The sequence below is a fragment of the Mesoplodon bidens genome, assembly GCF_964165515.1.
Source record: "Mesoplodon bidens genome assembly, chromosome: 18".
Lineage (NCBI taxonomy): Eukaryota > Metazoa > Chordata > Mammalia > Artiodactyla > Ziphiidae > Mesoplodon > Mesoplodon bidens.
This window is the reverse complement of record NC_138175.1, coordinates 34,781,668-34,798,845: the sequence shown is the minus strand read 5'-3', so window position 1 is coordinate 34,798,845 and position 17,178 is coordinate 34,781,668. Positions and strand designations below refer to the sequence as shown.

The 17,178-nt window shown below is 44.2% G+C and overlaps 1 pseudogene across 1 annotated transcript; it reads right to left on the bottom strand.

Annotated features, from left to right (window-relative positions):
• Window positions 1-770: 770 nt before the first annotated feature.
• Window positions 771-17,086, bottom strand: LOC308605725 (RAD52 motif-containing protein 1-like; annotated as a pseudogene). The gene is made up of 4 exons: window positions 17,004-17,086; window positions 16,777-16,920; window positions 16,353-16,638; window positions 771-1,525 (listed from the first exon to the last, which is right to left on the bottom strand). The product of its transcript is annotated as an RAD52 motif-containing protein 1-like (transcript).
• Between the last annotated feature and the right edge of the window lie 92 nt (window positions 17,087-17,178).

The window sequence follows — 17,178 nt, the reverse complement described above, 5'->3', positions numbered from 1 at the left end:
TGGGATCTTCCGGGATAGGGGCACGAACCCGTGTCCCCTGCATCGGCAGGCGGACTCTCAACCACTGCGCCACCAGGGAAGCCCTAAAATAATTATTTTGTACAGGAAAAACTTTCAAAATTTTTACATTTTTCAGAACATAACCACCTTTTGTTTCTCTACTTTCTTCCCTTCAAAACAAACTTTGCAACATTGGGGTGAGTTAAATAATCAGAAATCTAGCCCCAAATTAAGTTCTCAATGACATGAAACACATTTTTTGCTCCTTTTGAATAAAAATCCTATATGCAGTACATTAATGTTTTCTTTTAGAAATTACGTTGACAACTTAATCCCTAATTCAAGGCATCCATATAATTGGTTTACAGAAAGGTTCTTCAGCAAAATATTTAACACAAGATATATATGAGATGCTGAGATCTGGGTAATATACCTTACTTGAAAGGCATGAATAGTTTTTAAACACTGTAGCATAATCACACTTAAGGCCATAGTTACTTTGTTCCCAAATCCCTGCAATTCTCTTTGAGGGGAGTTCGAAAAGGCCTGTGTCTTCTCCTGTGTCCACAACTGTAGACGTACACTGATGGCCCTCAATCCTGCTCTCCAAACTTCAAATAAGGGGCCAGAGACAAGGCTCGGGACTTGGAAAAGTCCTAGAAATACCCTGCCTCAAAAGCAGTTTCAGAGTTTCACATTTTCCTAAGGATGACAGAGCTGAGTAGACATGCCAAAGTCTTCCAAATCCTGCTGGTTGTTTTGAATTATGGCTACACTGGCTGTGTACCCCTTGAGTTTTTATCTCCACATACTTGAATTAAATCCTGTAGTTCCTCTTCGGTTCTAGCATCTGTGACCTCTTCACGGGGTCTATATGCCACAGCTATTTTACCACTTTCTAAAACCACAATCGGCAGTTTCTGGAATGCATCTGTCATAGCCTTCTGAATAGCAAGCTTCTGGGTTACCTTCCTTTTCATAAGGACTGATAATGACCCTTCCTCCGACTTATCCAAAGGTTCCTCAGCCATGCCAACTCCAGGACTCCTGCACTCGTGGGAGGGCAACACCACCTCTAAAGCACAAAAGAACTTCAGGCTTTGCTTCTGAAGTGGTGTCACAATATCTTCATTTTCCCTTTCTTCAAGGTTAGAAAGATCCTGAAGCTTGATGATCCTTTTGACTACCCATTGAAACCAAAGTAGTAATTTGCCAATGCTTGGCATCTGGAGCTGTTTAGGGCAAGCGTATTATGTTGAACCGCCTTCTGTCTGGTGCCGAGACGAAGCATCACTGGAGATGTCTGAAAAAGCGGCTTCTGGTCGCATGCCTTTTGGGCTCTGTGGGCATCCCTTGCTGAATAAAACTTGATGATGGCATAGAACCCAGGACCGGCCACTGCTGCGTTTGGGAAGACTCAGACCAAATACGGAAGGCTAAATTGCAAGGCCTCGGCAGTGGGTCCAGAGCTCAGCTCCCACACCAGCAAGGTTTTGTCACCCGCGATGGGAACCGCAAAAGGTACCTACTCCACCATCCTACCGTCACCACGTGTGCGCGGCTCGGGGCGCAAGCGGACCAAGGGCTATGTATTATACGTTATGTTCACTGCTATATGTACCTTCAGTGTCCTTAGCAGGAGCTCAGTAGTTATTTTTATTTATGTGTATATGTGTGTGTATGTTCCTCTTCTTTTTTTGTGGCAAAATATACATAAATATATTTTTAAAATATACTTAAATATGACGTAAAGTTACATTTTCATCCCTTTTAAGTGTACAGTTCAGTGGCATTAAGGACACTCACACTGTTGTGCAACCATCACCACAAAGCATCTCCAGAATGTTTTTCATTTTCCTCAACCAAAACTCGGTACCATTAAACATTAACTCCCCTCACCCCACAGCCCCTGACACCCATCATTCTACTTTCTGTCTCTATGAATTTGACTACTCTAGGTACCTCCATATAAGTGGAACCATATGATATCTGTTGTTTTGACTTATTTCACTTAACATTATGTATTGAAGGATCATCCATGTCTGAGCGCGCATCACATTTTTTAAAATCCATTCATCTGTTGACGGACACTTGGGTTGCTCTCACCTCTTGGCTATTGTGAATAACGCTACTATAAACACGAGTGTATATATGTCTGCTCAAGTCTCTGATTTCAATTCTTTTTTAAAAAAATATTTATTTATTTATTCAGCTGCACCGGGTCTTAGTTGCAGCACACAGAATCTTCGTTGCTGCGTGCGGGCTCTTTTGGTGGCTACATGCAGGCTCTTTTGGGTATATACCCAGAAGTGGAATTGCTGTGTGGTGTGGTAGTTCTGTTTTTAATTTTTTGAGGGACGACCATGATGTTTTCCCCAGCAGCTGCACCATTTTACAGCCCCCACAATAGTGTGAGGTTGCAATTTCTCCACATCTTTGACAACACTTGCTACTTTTTATGTTTTGATAATAGCCCTCCTAATGGGAGTGAAGTAGGCAATAGTTATTTTTTTTGAATAAACAAATAAACAAACAATATTTCTAAAATTAGAATAATGACTGTTTATTGCATGGCATTTGTCTAAGGATATTAATATTACAGAAGAATACTGGTATCCTTCTGAGATGCGCTGTTTCAGTTCAATTCAACAGCAAGAGCATTAGACTTTCCTTTTTTTTTTTGGCGGTACGCGGGCCTCTCACTGTTGTGGCCTCTCCCGTTGCGGAGCACAAGCTCCAGACGCGCAGGCTCAGCGGCCATGGCTCACGGGCCTAGCTGCTCCGCGGCATGTGGGATCTTCCCGGACTGGGGCACGAACCCGTGTCCCCTGCATCAGCAGGCAGACTCTTAACCACTGCGCCACCAGGGAAGCCCTAGACTTTCCATTTTATACAGGATATCTAACAGACCCTAAGACAAAATATAATGTTAAACCCAAATTACTGCTTTAACTACAATAAATAATATCCATTGTCAAAGAGAGACCAGCCTAAAAGATCTCTCAAGATCCTGTCATATACATTCTCATTTATGGCATGTAACTAAATATTTAAATACAATCAAAAGTAATATTCGGGCCTCCCTGGTGGCGCAGTGGTTGAGAGTCCGCCTGCCGATGCAGGGGATACGGGTTCGTGCCCCGGTCTGGGAGGATCCCATATGCCGCGGAGCGGCTGGGCCCGTGAGCCATGGCCGCTGAGCCTGCGCGTCCGGAGCCTGTGCTCCGCAACGGGAGAGGCCACAACAGTGAGAGGCCCGCATACCGCAAAAAGAAAAAAAAAAAAAAAAAAAAGTAATATTCATCCTCAGAAAGTTAAAACATAGAATTACCATATGACCCAGCAATTCCACTCCCAGGTATGTACCCAAAAGAACTGAAAAGAGGTATTCCAATAAAAACATGTAAACAAATGTTCATAGCAGCACTGTTCACAATAGCTAAAAGTTGGAAACAATACAAATGTCTGCTGCGAATGAACAGAAAAACTACCTGTAGGATATTCATACAATGAAATATTGTTCAGCCATAAAAAGGAATGATACATGCTACGGTATGGATGCATCTTGAAAACACTATCCTAAGTGAAAGAAGCCAGGCAGAAAGCCCACACTCTTATGATTCTGTTTCTAAGAAATATACAAAGAAGGTAAATCCATAGAGATGCAAAGCAGATTAGTGGTTGCTAGGGGCTGGGTGGAGAAGGGAGAGTGATCGCTCCTTTGGGGTGATGAAAAGGTTTGGAACCAGAGAGAAGTGATGGTTGCATAACATTGTGAATGCACTAAGTGCCGTTGAATTGTACGCTTGTAGATGGTTAAAATGATGAATGTTCTTCTACGTAAATATTTTACTTAAAAGAAAAGTAACGTGCCTTCACCTAGCAGTGAGGGTGGGCAAAGCACAAACGGTATGGAAGGGTATAAGGAACAAATTCTTCCTCCTCATGCTCCAAGTCCACTCTTTAGTGGTAATGACTGCCAATAGTTTCTTGTAAATCCTTCCAGAAAATATTGGTGCTTAATTTTTTTTCCTTTTTACAGAGATTGCATCATATTCTATACACTGCTTTGCACCATGCCTTTTCCACTTAATGATAGAGTTTAGTGAGTTCTCCATGTCACTGTGTTTAGTGCTGGCTCATTCATTTTAACAGTTGCATAGCAGTATTTTATTGACTGAATGTACCTTAATTCGTTTGACTAGCCATCTCCTGATGGATGCTTAGGTTATTTACAGTTTTTGGCTACAGAAGAGAGTACAGTTTTTGGTTTTTTAAAAAAATTATTTATTTAATGTATTTATTTTTGGCTGCATTGGGTCTTCGTTGCTGGGCTTGGGCTTTCTCTACTTCCGGCGAGCGGGGGCTACTCTTCGTTGTGGTGCATGGGCTTCTGATTGCGGTGGCTTCTCGTGTTGCAGATCATGGGCTCTAGGCATGCGGGCTTCAGTAGTTGTGGCACACGGGCTCAGTAGTTGTGGCGCACGGGCTTAGTTGCTCCATGGCCTGTGGGATCTTCCCAGACCAGGGCTCGAACCCATGTCCCCTGCAATGGCAGGCAGATTCTTAACCACTGCGCCACCAGGGAAGCCTGACAATACAGTTTTAAATATTGTTATTTAAAGATCTTTGTGCACAATGCAAACACATATGTTGGATAAATCTCCAAAACTGGATTTGCTGGGTGTTATGGACTATACTGTGACCCTAACTCCTGCCCCCTGCCAAATTCACATCTTGAAATCCTAACCCTCAATGTGTATTTGGAGAGAGGTCTTTAGGGAGGTAATTAAGGTTAAATGAAGTCATCAGTGTGGGGCCCTGATCCAACAGAACTTGTGTTCTTTAAAGGAGAGGAAGAGAGTCCAGAGATAGCTTTCTTCCTCTGTGTGCACATTTAGACACAGGGAAAAAATGTCATCTACGAGCTAAAAAGAGAGTTCTCACCAGAATCCAACCCCATCAGCACCTTGATCTTGGGCTTCCAGCCTCCAGAACTGAGAGAAAATAAACTTCTGTTGTTTCAGCCAGCCACCCAGTCTGTGATATTCTGTTATGGCAGCCTGAGTAGACTACAACACTGGGACAAAGGACATACACATTTTTAATTTGATAGATGGACCAACATAATCCTCTGAAGTTTTGCTCCACTTGACCCTTCCACACACAGTCAACAAGGCTTGTTTCTCCTGTATCCTCACCGGCACTGGGTATAATCACACTGTTTAATCTTTGTCAATCTGAGAGGCACAAAAAATGTATGTATGTAACTTAATGTATGCTTTTTAAAAAATTTTTATTTATTTAGTTATGGCTGTGTTGGGTCTTCGTTTCTGTGCGAGGGCTTTCTCTAGTTGTGGCAAGTGGGGGCCTCTCACTATCGCGGCTTCTCTTGTTGCGGAGCACAGGCTCCAGACGCGCAGGATCAGTAACTGTGGCTCACAGGGCCAGCTGCTCCGTGGCATGTGGGATCTTCCCAGACCAGGGCTTGAACCCGTGTGTCCTGCATTGGCAGGTGGACTCTCAACCACTGCGCCACCGGGGAAGCCCTAATGTATGCTTGAAATTGAGATTTTTTTCCAAATGAGTGTGTGTGACTTTTAGAGTGAATCCTTTATCCTCCCTCTCCATCCCTGGAAGCCCATTATGTGGTATTACGTGAAAGCTCGTCCAACTCCACAGGGACATTTCGAGTAATTTTCTTATTCACTTTCCATTTCCTCTTGCTTCTTTAATAATTCATGAGTTGAAATGGCTATAAAAGAAATAAAGGTAAGAGAACATTATTGGGAGGGTCTCTCATATTTGGTAGTAAGATATTTAATTCACTGTGATTTGGAAAAATGAGCTATAGGTCATATGATATTATAGATGAACATAAGTTTCCACTAGAGTCAACTTTTCTCAACTGCCTGATTGCCATGTGAAATGTATTTGAACAGTTATAGAACAGAAGCTTTTATTGCATGTGTCCACAGACCGATAGAAGTAGGAATGAGGGAGTCGTGCAATTTTGTTTCTTTGAGATATGTTGAGCTAGCTTCTTACTGATCATTCTTCTTACTTCTTGGGAGTACAAGGATGTGTCACCAGGACACTCTGCTCCAGGGGCTCCCAGGTGCCCCATTTGAATTATACATCCCCTATGCCTGTCATCCAGGTGCTTGCATTCCAGTCAAATGAAAAAGGTTGGGCTACAATGACATACATTGATTAGAAAACACACCCACACACCCACGGACCACTGGATTATGAATGATGCCCCTGACTTATGCCTCTTTGTACCCCAGTGTTAAATGTTGGTGGAACGAGTAAATGTATGTATGTAGGAATGAATGGCAAAAATACCAATTAGTTCAGTATCCAAATGTTTCTTGGGAAGGATGTTATTTTGGCCAAGAGGCTGAGCACAGCTTTTGATCTTCATAGCATTCAAAGTCATGACTTTGTAGCCACATTGGCAAATTTCGTGGCTTGAACAGATGGAACAATCAAGCCAACCTATGAAAAACTGAAATATTTTACACATATGTACCCTCATACGAAATGAATTACGATTTGAGAAGCTGGATAGCGGTGATATCTTTTTTTTTTTTTTTTTTTTTTATATTTTTTTTTTTTGGTGGTACGCGGGCCTCTCACTGTTGTGGCCTCTCCCGTTGCGGAGCACAGGCTCCAGACGCGCAGGCTCAGCAGCCATGGTTCACGGGCCTAGCCGCTCCGCGGCATGTGGGATCTTCCCGGACTGGGGCATGAACTCGTGTCCCCTGCATCGGCAGGCAGACTCTCAACCACTGCGCCACCAGGGAAGCCCAGCGGTGATATCTTATTACTCACTGTTTTTTAGCCGTTAATTCACAGATGTTGATTAATCATTGACCACTCATGATTGTATGTTTTCAGATTCAGTTTTAGAACTTTGAACAAGGTCAGTAACCTTGTGTTGCTGCGGTCATAGTACCTTGCTAATTACTGAGAGTGAATAATTATGTCAAATATTTTCTAGAGCACTAAGAGAAATGGCTTTCAGTATATCGTAAATTTGTTATATAGGCTAGTTTCAAAACAGATCGGGGCTACAAATTTGAAACTATCCCACTGGCATGATGTCTACGGGGGCGGGTGTGTGTGTGTGGTGTGTGTGTTTGTTTTTTGTTTGATTGTTTGTTTTGGTAAGTGGTAACCTTGGCAATTTCTATTTGTGGCACATGGTGTGTGGCCTCTCAGAGCTCTGTGCTATACTCTCTGACTCAGTTTTCCTTGCTATGCAATGAGTCCATTTGTCCTCAGCCTGCAAATTTCAGTTGGCTTTTTTTCCCTTCTGCCAAACCAATATGGAAATTGCAACCCCCCCCCCATTATTTTGGCCACATTTTTCAAAGCTTATCAGACCAGCCCCAAACTCCAGCGTAACTCTATAACTTAAATTATTCAAAATTTTCTTGAATGAGATGCCTTTTAGACTGGATACATGATAACAATAAGGGAAAAACTTGGCACATTTTGTCTCACATTTTACTGTAGAAAAGGCCCTGGTGGCTTAGCTTACACATGCCTGGAAACAAAATTTGCCTTTCTGCTTCTTTGTGAGGCAGTCAAAGCATGATGTGCAAGTCCAAAATATATTTAGTTCTGTCTGTAGCAATTCTTTTTAAAAAATATTCATTAATTTATTTGACTGCGAAGGGTCTTAGTTGCGGCATATTGCCACGTGCGGGATCTTCATTGCAGCATGCAGCATCCGTTGCGGAGCACAGGCTCTGGACGCGCAGGCTCAGCGGCCATGGCTCACGGGCCCAGCCGCTCCGCGGCATGGGGGATCTTCCCGGACCGGGGCACGAACCCGTGTCCCCTGCATCGGCAGGCGGACCCTCAATCACTGCGCCACCACGGAAGCCTCATGTGGGATCTTTGATTGCAGCATGAACTCTCTTAGTTGTGGCATGTGGGATCTTAGTTCCCTGACTAAGGGATCGAACCCTGGCTCCCTGCATTTGGCAGCATGGAGTCTTAGCTACGGGACCACCAGGGAAGTCCCCGTAGCAATTCTTTTGTTGAAGATGCTTGCCACGAAACATCCTGGAGGGGGACTGGGTGGAAGAATAATAGACTAGGGTGTTGCTTGGATGGGGCAGGCAGAGCACCACCTAAAGGAGTAAGTGCTGAAGAAGTGATTTTACTTTAGAAAACATTCAAATCTGAAGTCACGGGGGCTATTTTGTTCTGTTGTGTATGTGTTTAAGCATTTATAGCATAAAACTATTTTTCAAACAGTTCAAAAGGGTATAAAATGAAATGAAAGTCTCCCTCCTTCACGGGTTTCTAATACTTTTGTTTGCCTCCCCAGACTTTTGTCAGTTTCTTGTAGACCCCTCTAGAGAAATTCTACATTTATGCAGGTACACACATACACACACAAGTGATAGCATATTATAACACTATTGTCCACTTTGTTTTCTCTGTTTTGTTTTTTCATAATAATATAGTAATTCAACAGGCATTTATTGGGCACCTAATATATGCTGGATCCTGTTCTAAGTACTCAGGATAGAATGATGAAGAAAAAAATCTATGTTGGTTTTCTATTGCTGAATAACAAATTACCACAAATTTAGTAGCTAAGAACGACAGACATTTATTATCTCTCAGTTTCAGTGCATCAAGAGTCTGGGCACTACTTAGTTGAGTTTTCTGCTTCAGGCTCTGGCCAGGCTGCAATCAACATGTCCGCAAGGCTGTGTTCTCATCTGAAGGCTCAGTTGAATTCTTCATCTGCTTCCAAGCTCACTCCAGTTGTTGGTAGAATCATTTCCTTGTGGTGCCTGGACTGAGAGCTTCAGGTTTTCAGCTGGCTATTGGTCAGAGGTGCTAAGTTCCCAGTTGCCACCCTCAAACAGTTCACAAATGGCAGCTTGCTTCTTCAAGGCCAGCAGGAGAGTGAGAGTGGATCCACTAGCAAGACAAAGTCTTATATTATGTAACATAATCATGGGAATGACAGCCCATCACTTTGTCACATTCTGTTGGTTAGAAACAAGTCACATGGGACTTCCCTGGTTGTCCAGTGGGTAAGAAGCCATGCTCCCAATGCAGGGGGCCCGGGTTCGAGCCCTGGTTGGGGAACTAGATCCCACATGCATGCCGCAACTACGAGTTCGCATGCTGCAACTAACACTCCGCGTGCCGCAACTAAGAAGCCTGCATACCGCAACTAAAAGTCAGCATGCCGCAACTAAAGATCCTACATGCCTCAACTAAAAAACATGCCACAACAAAGATCCTGCATGTTGCAACTAAGACCCGGTGCAGCCTAAATATATATATATATATATATATATATATATATATATATATATATATATATATATATATATATATATACACACACATACACACACACACACACATATATATATAAAAGAAACAAGTCACAGGTCCCACCCGCATGGAAGAGGAAGGAATTAAACACCAGTAAGTGGGGATCATGGGTTGGGGCATGTGTCTTAGAGTCCGTTGCCTCACGAACCAAGCCCCTGCGGTCCTGGAGCTTACATTATAGTAGGGGAAGAGAGACAACAAAGGAATAGACAGATAAAGGTTGCAAATAAATGCTAAAGCAGAGCAATAAATCTGGCTAAATGGAACAGAAGTGAAGGGTGCAGTCAGGGCAGGCCTCTCACGGGCAGCAACATGGGAGCAGAGACCTGAAGGGAGTCAGGAAGCTGCACAGAGTGCCAAGAGAAGTGGGTTCCAGCCTAAGACAGCAAGTGCAGAGGCCCTACCTTGTCGGCTTGCTGGAGAGTTCTGAAACAGTCGGCAGACTGGTGTTGCGGCAAGCCATCGCTCAGGTGGTAGGACACAAGGCCAGAGAGGAGATGGGGTCAGATGGGATAGGACCTTGTGGGTGTAAGGATCTCTGAGCAAGATGCAGAGCTATTGGAAAATTGGGGGCAGAGGAGAAAGGTTGTCTGGCTTATCTTTGCAAAAGATCACATGGTTCCTGGGGTGAGAACAGACTGAAGGGAGGCGTCGGTGGAGTCAGGGAGACCAGTTTGTAAGCTGTTTTAATTGCCTCGGGAGGAAACAATGATGGTTGGGATCGAAGTGGCGCTGGTGTGTTTCCTGGAAAGTAGGTGGATCTAGTCTGAGGTGGAGGCTGCAGCACTGAGGGTGGAATTGATGGGCGGTGGGAAGGAAAGAGAAAGGTTAAGGGTGATGGCAAGGATTTGGGCCTGAGCCACTTGAAGAATGGGGTCACCATTTACTGAGATGCAGAAGACACTGGGAGGAATGGGTTTGGCCAGAAAAAATCTAGAGTTTGATTTTATTATACACTTGAAGGCGAAGGATATAGTCAACTTCATATTTTTAAAAGTTCACTCTGGTTGCTGTGACATGTCGGATTGCGAAGTTGAAGTGTGGATGCTCTGAGACAACAATTGGAATGGTATTGTGGCAGTCCAGGCAAGGAGTGTTGGTGGCCCGGGCTCAGCAGAATAAGGTGGGAGGAGACGGAAGTGAATGGACTCTCAGTGTGTCCTGGAGGTAAAATAGGGCAGGTCTGGAGGTTGTCTGAAGGTAGTAGGAATGGTTCTGTTGCAGGGAAGACCACACTTATCTGATGGGCATAAAGCAGAAGATGACTATCAAAGTAGAACAAGAGCAAGAGTAAAACTGGATTCTCCACAGGGGCTTTGGAAACTTCTTTCATGAACAAGTGTCTTAGTCCAGGCTGCCATAACAGAATGCCACAGAAAACCACAAGGTGGCTTATAAGCAACAGAAATTTATTTCCTGCAGTTCTGGAGACTGAAAGCCTAAGGTTGGGGTTCCAGCATGGTCAGGTTCTGGTGAGGACCCTAGCTTGCAGACTGCCAATTTCTCGATGTATCTTCATATGGTGGAGAACAGAGGGAGGAAGCTAGTTCTCTCATGACTCTTTAAGGGCACCAATCCCATTCGTGAGGGCTCCACCCTCATGACCTCATCTATTCCTAGTCCTATACTCAACTCCCCCAGCCCCAGACTCCTATACCATCACATCAGGGAGTAGGGTTTGGGAGAACATAAACATTCAATCCATAATATTCTGCCCCTGGATCCCCCACATTCATGTCCTTCTCACACACAAAATACATTTGCTCAAAAGTCTTAAACTCATTCCAGCATCAGCTCTAAAGTCTAAAGTCCAAAGTCTCATCTAAATATAATCCAAATCAGGTATGGATGGGACTTGAGGTATGATTCATCCTGAGGTTGATTCCTTTCTAGCTGTGAACTTGTGAAACCAAACCAATTATGTGTTTCTAAAATACAATGATGGGACAAGCATAGGACAGACATTCCCATTCTAAAAGGGAGAAACAGGGAAGAAGGCAGGGGTGATGGGTTCCAAGCAAGTCCAGAACCCAGCAAGCCAAACTCCATGAGATCTTAAAGCTCCAGAATAACCCTCTTTGGTTCCATGCTCTCCCCTCCAGGCCCACTGGGGCAGAAATCCCACCTTCCTGACCCACTGGGGCAGTGGCCCCACCTCCACTGGGGTGGAGGTGCTGCCTCCAGAGCCTTACTAGGCAAGAGTTGGCCCCCAGGACTCTTCTAGGAAGCCCCATCTCCACAGCTCTGGGCAGCCCTGCCCGTCTGGCTCTGGGCAGGGGCTGTCTGGCCTGGTAGAAACAAGGCAATGGTCTTCTTTTCTGAAACCAAGGAGGCAGCCCTGATGATCTCTGAATCGCCTTTGGGGTCACTCTTCTCTCGTCTTGAAGAATAGCACATGATCTCACCAAATAGCTCTACGGTTTCATCCTGTAAAATCCACAAAGTTTGACAGCCTTCCTTCATTCCTTCCTATTTCCTTCTCCTTCAGTTTAAATTGGCAGTTTTCCTCCTGGGGTGTCAGCCATATCCTTACTCATTTCCTGATGCCCCAAATGGTCACTCGGCCATATCCTTAGTGTTCTCATTTTCTGCAATATGGATAGGCTGAGAATTTTCCAAATCATTAAGTTCTACTTCCTTTTTGCTTAACAGTCTGTCTTTAAGTCATTTCTCTCTTCTTGAATTTTACTATAAGCAGCCAGGAAGAGCCAAGCCACACCTTCGACACTTTATTTTAGCAATCGCTTCAGTTAAATACCCAATTTCATTGCTTGCAAGTTCTACCTTCCACAGAACACTGGAACACAAACACAATTCAGCCAAGTTCTTTACTACTTTATAACAAGGATTGCCTTCCCACCAGTTTCCAATAACATGTTCCTCATTTCCATCTGAGACCTCACCAGAATGGCCTTTACCATCCATATTTCTACCAACATACTGCTCATGACTACTTAGGTATCCCCAAAGAAAACGGAGACTTTCTCTACAGATCTCTTTTCTTTGACCTCTCATCAGAATGACCTTTAAAGGGGGAATTCCCTGGAAGTCCAGTGGTTAGGACACTGTGCTCTCGTTGCCAAGGGCCTGGGTTCAATCCCTGGTCAGGGAACTAAGATCCTGCAAGCCATGCGGCCAAAAAAAAAAAAAAAAAATTACCTTTAAAGGGCCGTTCATGGCAGTAAACTTTTCTACCATGTGCCTCCAAACTTCCCCAGTCTCTACCCACTTCCCAGATCCAAAGCTGCTTCCACATTTTAGGTATTTGTTAGAGCAGCATCTCCACTTCCTAGCACCAATGACCTATATTAGTCAGGGTTCTCCAGGGAAACAACCGGGAGGATATATATATATTATCTATTATTTGGATTTCTTATATATGTAATATATATCCATATATAGAGATCTATATGGAGATTTATTATGAGGAATTGGCTTATGCAGTTGTGAAGGCTGAGAAGTCTCATGATCTCCTGTCTGCAAGCTAGAGACCCAGGAAAACCAGTGGTGTAATTCAGTCCAAGTCTGAATGCCTGAGAACCAGGGATGCTAATGATATAAATCCCAGTCCAGGCTGGAAAAGATGAGATGAGGTGAGATGTCTCAGCTGAATCAGCAAGGCATGAAAAACGGGGTGAATTCCTCCTTCCTCTGCCTTTTGTCCTATTCAGGCCCTGAACCCATAGGACTCCAAAACTGGATTGTGGTGATGGCTGCACAACTCTGTAAATTTAGTAAAAGTTATTAAATTGTACACTTAAATTGAGTGAATTTTATGGTATAGAAATTATAGTATAAAGACTTTAAACACACACATGTGTGTAAACACACACACACATGCATACACACACAGATACTCTCACTCCAAAGATCCCAGAATGCACACAATTTGAGCAATATTTTTTCTAAAAGTTAGGAATGGGAGAAATTTCCATTGTACAGAACAAGATACAGGCTTCCACATTGCATGTTATTTTGAAGTCTCATTGAAATGTAATTCCCTACTTGGAATCCTCTTTGTACTCACAAAGGAGGAAACAAACATGGTACAATGGTGTATATTCTGTGCAAAAAAGGGAAAGTTGTAAATGGTACCTAATCCCAAGATTATTAATACCTGGGCAAATACTTCATTTGCTAAACACAGAAGATACTAATAACTATAACTATGTGACTATTATTCATGGTTTTGTGAACTCTGGAGTAATATAATCACACACTGTCTAAGATTTAGTTATAATGACAATTATTAATAACACCATGTAGTAGTATGTATGTGCAATTCCCCTTCTGTTTTATTCAAGTTAATAAATCAACAAAATTGTACTTAAATTTGCCTGATTCTTGGGCAACTTGCTTCTCATTTATCTACTCAATTTTTACTCTGCAGAATCTTGGTGTTTCTGTAAATCTTGCAAGTTGAGACCATCAGCTCAGTATTTTCCCCCCTAAGAACAAGAATGCTGAGAATGAATAGGACGTTATATTATGCAGGATAATGTCTGGTGTTGTTTTTTTTTAATTAATTAATTTATTTGGTTGCACAGGGTCTTAGTTGCGGCAGGCAGGCTCCTTAGTTGTGGCATGTGAACTCTTAGTTGTGGCATGCATGTGGGATCTAGTTCCCTGGCTGGGGATCAAACTTGGGGCCCCTGCATTGGGAGCACTGTTCCAAGCACTGTGCCACTGGGGAAGTCCCCAATGTCTGGGTTTTTGATAGCTGTGTTTTTTGGCTCATCAGTTTAATGAAGGTGGTTTTAAAGAATGTAATGTTCTTTTTTTTTTTGTGGTATGCGGGCCTCTCACTCTTGTGGCCTCTCCCGTTGCGGAGCACAGGCTCCGGACGCGCAGGCCCAGCGGCCATGGCTCACGGGCCCAGCTTCTCCGCGGCACGTGGGATCTTCCCGGACGGGGGCACGAAGCTGTGTCCCCTGCATCGGCAGGCGGACTCTCAACCACTGAGCCACCAGGGAAGCCCAAGAATGTAATGTTCTAAATAGCAAAATGAAAAGGTTGAGTAATCAAAATTTATTATTGAAATTAGTGTAGTCTTTCTCTTTGGTCCCAGTAATAGATTACTTTGAGACAAAACATTGAGATTTGTTGTGGAAAGTGAATATATTTTTGCGTATTTAAAATTCCCTATTGTTTTAGACTGGATGGTTTTTGAGGAAACTTCCAGAAGAGATACTTTATGATTCTATACACATTCAACACTCATTTACATTGCCTTATCATCCTGCACACAAAGCAAATTCCTGCCTCAGGGCCTTTGCACTTGCTGATTTGCACTTGCTATTCCCTCTGTCTGATGTGTCATTCCCTAGATGGTCATGGTCCACTCCCTCACTTAAGTCCCTGATCAAATATCACTTCCTCAGAGCAGCCTTCCCTGATTAGCCCATCTAAAAATAGCACACCGTCACTATCCTTTTAGCTTGCTTTCTTTCTCTTCACAGCACTTAGCCACTGTCTGACCTTATATGCTTGGCAGGGACATCGTCAGTATTGTTCATTGCTATATCCCCAGACTTTGGCACATAATAATTGCTCAAAACATGTTTGTTGAATTAACTGAATGAATTTTAATTTGACTTTAAATATTTACCTTTTTTTGCCTCCCTAAGCAGACAGTAAATTCATGGAAGGCAGCCAAAGGCCCTGGTTGCTTATTTATCTTCTCTAACACAATTAGCTCAGCTCTGCAAGGATGCTAAACATTCAACCAAGATTTACTGAATGAATGCCTTGAAACATGGACATGTGACACGGCTAACCAGTCAGCATTACCTGCAGGTGAACAAGAACAGTGATGTCTTGCCTTACAGCCCACATTTTACAAACAACTTTTATGTATATTAACTCATATGATCATTTTGGTAATACGTTAGTAGTTCTGAAGGTTTGCCTGAAGAAACAAGCATTCAAAAATAACAAATGTTAATTTCTGGCGTGTACTATTGCTAATTCTGAATACTTTTTTTTTTTGGTTTAAATATCATTTAATGTGTTCTTGGACATCTGAAAAACTATTTTAAAAGACTAAGATTTAAAATAAATAAGGAAATAAGTAAAAATAAGAAAGACTGTCTTGAAACATATATATGCATGGAGAGATTTTTCGAAGAGTGTTTATCGAAGTCTTCATGGTAGTTATTTCTACACGGTGGGATCTTGGTAATGTTTACTATTTTTGGCTTTGTATTTTTCTCACTTGAATGTTTAAAACAAATTTGAAGTCATGAAAAGAAACTTTTTTCTATACAATGCTTTATTTTTAATTTGCCAGTGTGAATAGCATAAAAATATCACTACTCATTTTCCTGGCTATGTAATTCTCAGGACATAGCAAATTTCATTCTGAGAAAACTTTTAATACTGATTTATAGTAAAGCAACAACAAACAGAACGAACCAAAATTCTTTAGGGTTTTCGGTGTGTTTTCCATATTTATGCCCATGTTATTCTCTGAGCAAGAAAAAAGGTAGAGCAATGCTTCGTAATTTGTTAATTTTTCATCTTCGCCAAAAAAACCTTTCCAGGAAATTGAGCTCCCAAAATAGGCCAAAATCGAGCGTTAGGGGCTCATTCTGGACTTTGGACCAACCTTAGAGCGCACACATGAAACGTACTAACTTATTTTCCGTTTTTCTCTTGATTTAAAACACTTAAAATCCTTGTCTTCTCTCCACAGGAATTGGGAAGATATGCAAATAACCACTTTGTGGAAAATCTCTGCTGATGCCAACAATATGGTCCTCAAATTAGGCTTAAAAGGTTTTGGGTTTTCTTTCATTCTGAACTAAGAAGGGTTTTTCATGGTTGCTGGTGCACCTTAGGGCAAGTGAAGTTTCTTTACACGCCGAACACCTTGTTCCTGTCTCCCTGCCGGTGCGTCTGTGCGCGTTTCTGTGTGCAATTCTGCATAAAGTCGGTTTGGGGTGTGTGACGGTGGTTTTGAGCCCATGGCTTACGCACTCTACGAAGAAGCGCGTCCAGCGCTGTAGGTGGGCACAGGTTTCTCCAGTCTCGGGGTCGTGTGGGGGGACCCTCCGCCAAGGCCTGCGGCTCCCAACCCCAGCCAGGGCGCGGCAGAGCGGGCGCAGGGAGTAGTGGGATGGCCCGGCAGCCTGCGTCCAGGCAGGGTCCAGGACACATGCTCGGGTGGCGAGGGGGCGCATTTTCTCCCCTCTGGAACAGTGCTTAGAGCGGAGATCTCGGGAGGGGTCGGAGAAGCGCAGGGGGTCCCGGCGCTGCAGACTGGGGGAGGGGACAGTGGGCGGGGCGGCACCTCCCACAATCCATTCCCTGCGGAGGGGGCGGCGACCTCCGTCCGGCCCCACCCAGCCTCAGGGACCGGGAAACTGATACCGGAGACGGCACGCGCGTCAGGGGCGCCTGGACGCCCAGGTACGTGCTACCCTCTCCCTAGCCGGCGCCGGGACGGTTGGGCCGGGCGGTTTCGGCCCCAGACGCACCTTTCCCGCAGCCTCTGTGACGCACCGCGCGGCCTCTGGGGCTGGACCGGCGGCGCGGCGCGCGCTGTGGGGGCGGGGCGGGGGCGGGGCGTGAGGGGCGGACCCGGCAGGGGCCCCGCCCCGGGGCCGGAGGAGCAAGGACGCTACGGAGCAGGCGCGTCCCGCCGCCGCCGCTGCCGCTGCCGCCGACGACGATCGCCCTTCTCCAGAGCAGCCGCTGCAGCCGCCATTTGCACGGGGACCCCGGTGACAGGGGCTCGGCAAAGGGGCGGAGGGAGGGGGGGAGGGCCCGCGGAGCCCCCGAGGGCGGGAGCGACGCCGC